The sequence below is a fragment of the Oncorhynchus tshawytscha genome, linkage group LG13, assembly GCF_018296145.1.
Source record: "Oncorhynchus tshawytscha isolate Ot180627B linkage group LG13, Otsh_v2.0, whole genome shotgun sequence".
NCBI lineage: Eukaryota > Metazoa > Chordata > Actinopteri > Salmoniformes > Salmonidae > Oncorhynchus > Oncorhynchus tshawytscha.
The window spans coordinates 92185751-92190750 of NC_056441.1; the positions used below are offsets into that span (position 1 = coordinate 92185751).

The following is a 5000-nucleotide window of genomic DNA, read 5'->3' on the forward strand; positions in this document are numbered from 1 at the left end:
GCTTGGTTTTATAACTGAGGGGGTTGAAGGTCCTGTTAGCTTGGTTTTATATCTGAGGAGGGTTGAAGGTCTTGTTAGCTTGGTTTTTATAACAGGAGGGTTGAAGGTCTGGTTAGCTTGGTTTTTATAACAGGAGGGTTGAAGGTCCTGTTAGCTTTGTTTTATAACTGAGGAGGTTGAAGGTCCTGTTAGCTTGGTTTTATATCTGAGGAGGGTTGAAGGTCTTGTTAGCTTGGTTTTTATAACAGCTTGGTTTTATAATGGAAGGGTTGTTAGCTGTTAGCTTGGTTTTATAATGGGAGGGTTGTTAGCTGTTAGCTTGGTTTTATAATGGGAGGGTTGTTAGCTGTTAGCTTGGTTTTATAACGGGAGGGTTGTTAGCTGTCAGTTTGGTTTTATGATGGGAGGGTTGTTAGCTGTTAGCTTGGTTTTATAACGGGAGGGTTGTTAGCTGTTAGCTTGGTTTTATAATGGGTGGGTTGTTAGCTGTTAGCTTGGTTTTATAATGGGAGGGTTGTTAGCTGTTAGCTTGGTTTTATAACGGGAGGGTTGTTAGCTGTCAGCTTGGTTTTATGATGGGAGGGTTGTTAGCTGTCAGCTTGGTTTTATAATGGGATGGTTGTTAGCTGTTAGCTTGGTTATATAATGGGAGAGTTGTTAGCTGTTAGCTTGGTTTTATAATGGGAGGGTTGTTAACTGTTAGCTTGGTTTTATGATGGGAGGGTTGTTAGCTGTTAGCTTGGTTTTATAACGGGAGGGTTGTTAGCTGTTAGCTTGGTTTTATGATGGGAGGGTTGTTAGCTGTCAGCTTGGTTTTATAATGGGAGGGTTGTTAGCTGTTAGCTTGGTTTTATAATGGGAGGGTTGTTAGCTGTCAGCTTGGTTTCATGATGGGAGGGTTGTTAGCTGTCAGCTTAGTTTTATAATGGGAGGGTTGTTAGCTGTTAGCTTGGTTTTATAATGGGAGGGTTGTTAGCTGTTAGCTTAGTTTTATAATGGGAGGGTTGTTAGCTGTTAGCTTAGTTTTATAATGGGAGGGTTGTTAGCTGTTAGCTTAGTTTTATAATGGGAGGGTTGTTAGCTGTTAGCTTGGTTGTCTAATGGCAGGGTTGTTAGCTGTTAGCTCATCTCTCCATGGGGTAGATGCAGCAAGTATATAGTTCCAGCTCCCATGTAAACAGAGAAAATCTGCATCCCAAATGTCTTTATTTTCCCTACATAGTGCACTACTTTTGGCCAGGGCCCGTACTAGAGTTTGACACACAGACTGCCCTTTCAAAGAAGACTCTAGACTCTATCAACTGTCAGCATGACTGAGTAATCGTAGATGACCAGACAAGGCTAACACTAGCTGTGTTAGTGCCACTGCTAATTCTAGAGAAATACAGACAGATGGATGTGTGGGTTTGTCAGTAACAGTTGCAGCTAGCCAGGAAGGCTGCAGCAGTAATTATTTAGTGCACTACTTTAGACCAGAGCTCTATACACCCTATTCCCTATATAGTGCACTATTTTATTCCTGGTTTGTTTACAGAAGACTGCTGTTCAGATTTATTTTAAAAAGCCACACACACACACACACACACACACACACGTCATGGTGTGTTCAGTTGATCCAAGGTCCTCTGAAGGGGACAGGCTTAAAGCTCTCGTTCCTGGGGAACAGAGTACCACAGAGTGAACCAATGAGCTTGCCTGGGGAGCGTTGTGTGTGTTTGGAACAGCAGTCTGAGGTGGGAGAATGAGCTTGCCTCTAGTAAGGACGAGTCGAGGGCAGTCCCTTACATACAACCCTGTGTTAATTGTCTCCGGTGTGAGTCGACTGTTTAAGAACCATAAATGCATGAAAAATGATCAGAAACGGCCAAGGTCTAATTAAAGAGGGAGGGGTGGCAGTGAACCAGTTGTTTGGGGACAGGATTTTGCGCACTACTGCAAAAATAGATATAGTTTTAAACCCATAATGGGGATAGATAGGGGTAGGACTGGGGTTAACCACCATAATGGGGATAGATAGGGGTAGGACTGGGGATAACCTCCATAATGGGGATAGATAGGGGTAGGACTGGGGTTAACCACCATAATGGGGATAGATAGGGGTAGGACTGGGGTTAACCACCATAATGGGGATAGATAGGGGTAGGACTGGGGATAACCTCCATAATGGGGATAGATAGGGGTAGGACTGGGGTTAACCACCATAATGGGGATAGATAGGGGTAGGACTGGGGATAACCTCCATAATGGGGATAGATAGGGGTAGGACTGGGGTTAACCACCATAATGGGGATAGATAGGGGTAGGACTGGGGATAACCTCCATAATGGGGATAGATAGGGGTAGGACTGGGGATAACCTCCATAATGGGGATAGATAGGGGGTAGGACTGGGGTTAACCACCATAATGGGGATAGATAGGGGTAGGACTGGGGATAACCTCCACAATGGGGATAGATAGGGGTAGGACTGGGGTTAACCACCATAATGGGGAAAGATAGGGGTTAACCACCATAATGGGGATAGATAGGGGTTAAGCTCCATAATGGGGATAGATAGGGGGAGGACTGGGGTTAACCTCCATAATTGGGATAGATAGGGGTAGGACTGGGGTTAACCTCCATAATGGGGATAGATAGGGGTAGGACTGGGGATAACCTCCATAATGAGAATAGATAGGGGTAGGACTGGAGTTAGATTGATAGGGGTAGGACTGGGGTTAACCACCATAATGGGGATAGATAGGGGTAGGACTGGGGTTAACCACCATAATGGGGATAGATAGGGTAGGACTGGCGTTAACCACCATAATGGGGATAGATAGGGGGATAGATAGGAGGACTGGGGTTAACCACCATAATGGGGATAGATAGGGGTAGGACTGGGGTTAACAACCATAATGGGGATAGATAGGGGTAGGACTGGGGTTAACCTCCACAATGGGGATAGATAGGGGTTAACCACCATAATGGGGATAGATAGGGGTTAAGCTCCATAATGGGGATAGATAGGGTGAGGACTGGGGTAAAACTCCATGATGGGGATATATAGGGGTTAAGCTCCATAATGGGGATAGATAGGGGGAGGACTGGAGTTAACCACCATAATTGGGATAGATAGGGGTAGGACTGGGGTTAACCTCCATTAGTGGGGATAGATAGGGGTAGGACTGGGGTTAACCACCATAATGGGGATAGATAGGGGTAGGACTGGGGTTAACCACCATAATGGGGATAGATAGGGGTAGGACTGGGGTTAACCACCATAATGGGGATAAATAGGGGTAGGACTGGGGTTAGATTGATAGGGGTAGGACTGGGGTTAACCACCATAATGGTGATATATAGGGGTAGGACTGGGATTAACCACCATAATGGGGATAGATAGGGGTAGGACTGGGGTTAAGGACCATAATGGGGATAGATAGGGGTAGGACTGGGGTTAACCGGTACAGAGTCAGTGTGGAGACTATATACAGGGGGTACCGGTACAGAGTCAATGTGGAGGCTATATACAGGGGGTACCGCTACAGACTCAATGTGGAGGCTATATACAGGGGGTACCAGTACAGAGTCCATGTGGAGGCTATATACAGGGGGTACCGGTACAGAGTCAATGTGGAGGTTATATACAGGGTGTACCAGTACAGAGTCAATGTGGAGGCTATATACAGGGGGTACCAGTACAGAGTAATGTGGAGGCTATATACAGGGTATTACGGTACAGAGTCCAGTTGGTGGCTATATACAGGGGGTACCGGTACAGAGTCAATGTGGAGACTATATACAGGGTGTTATGGTACAGAGTCAGTGTGGAGACTATATACAGGGTGTTACGGTACAGAGTCAATGTGGAGGCTATATACAGGGGTTACCGGTACAGAGTCAATGTGGAGGCTATATACAGGGTGTACCAGTACAGAGTCAATGTGGAGACTATATACAGGGGGTACCGGTACAGAGTCAATCTGGAAAGGGCACAGGTTAGTTGAGGTAATATATACATGTAGGTAGAGGTAAAGTGACTATGCATATATAATAAACAGAGAGTAGCAGCAGTGTAATTGTGTGGGACGGGGGACGGGGGGGCATGTGAAGCTTTCTCATTAACGTATTCCTCTCAGGATGAGGAAGGAAAGGCCCCTGGAGAACATCTACAAGCCCTTAGTTTGATACCAGGGGATTTCTCTGTTTTTATTTCTGTCTATTTACTTATGCTATTGTTCCTACTGTTGTTTTCCTTCTGTATCTGTTGAATTATTCATATGTGTTCCAGCTATGGAAATAGATTGCCATTCAGCAGCAGAAGAGAGTCATTTACTGTGCCGTGCTATAGTGTACTTTTCAATCTCTCCTCTCTAGTGTACAGGCCTGAGTATCTGTCTCTCTCCCTCTCTCTCCCTCTCTCTCTCTCTCTCTCTCTCTCTCTCTCTCTCTCTCTCTCTCTCTCTCTCTCTCTCTCTCTCTCTCTCTCTCTCTCTCTCTCTCTCTCTCTCTCTCTCTCTCTCTCTCTCTCTCTCTCTCTCCCTCTATCTATCTCTCTCTCTCTCTCGCTTTCTCTCTCTCGCTCTCTATACTGTATGTAACAGGCCTCCCCCTGAGTCTCTCTCCCCTCTCTCTCTCTCTCTCGCTCTCTCTATACTGTATGTAACAGGCCTCCCCCTGAGTCTCTCTCCCCTCTCTCTCTCTCTCTCTCTCTCTATACTGTATGTAACAGGCCTCCCCCTGAGTCTCTCTCCCCCCCTCTCTCTCTCTCTCTCTCTCTCTCTCTCTCTATACTGTATGTAACAGGCCTCCCCCTGAGTCTCTCTCCCCTCTCTCTCTCTCTCTCTCGCTCTCTCTCTCTCTCTCTCTCTCTCTATACTGTATGTAACAGGCCTCCCCCTGAGTCTCTCTCCCCCCTCTCTCTCTCTCTCTCTCTCTCGCTCTCTCTATACTGTATGTAACAGGCCTCCCCCTGAGTCTCTCTCCCCTCTCTCTCTCTCTCTCTCTCCTATATAACAG

The 5000-nt window shown here is 46.2% G+C and overlaps 1 protein-coding gene across 1 annotated transcript in view; it reads left to right on the plus strand.

Moving 5' to 3' along the window:
* tenm4 (teneurin transmembrane protein 4) overlaps window positions 1-5000 on the plus strand; it is a 718236-nt gene that overhangs the window by 534285 nt on the left and 178951 nt on the right.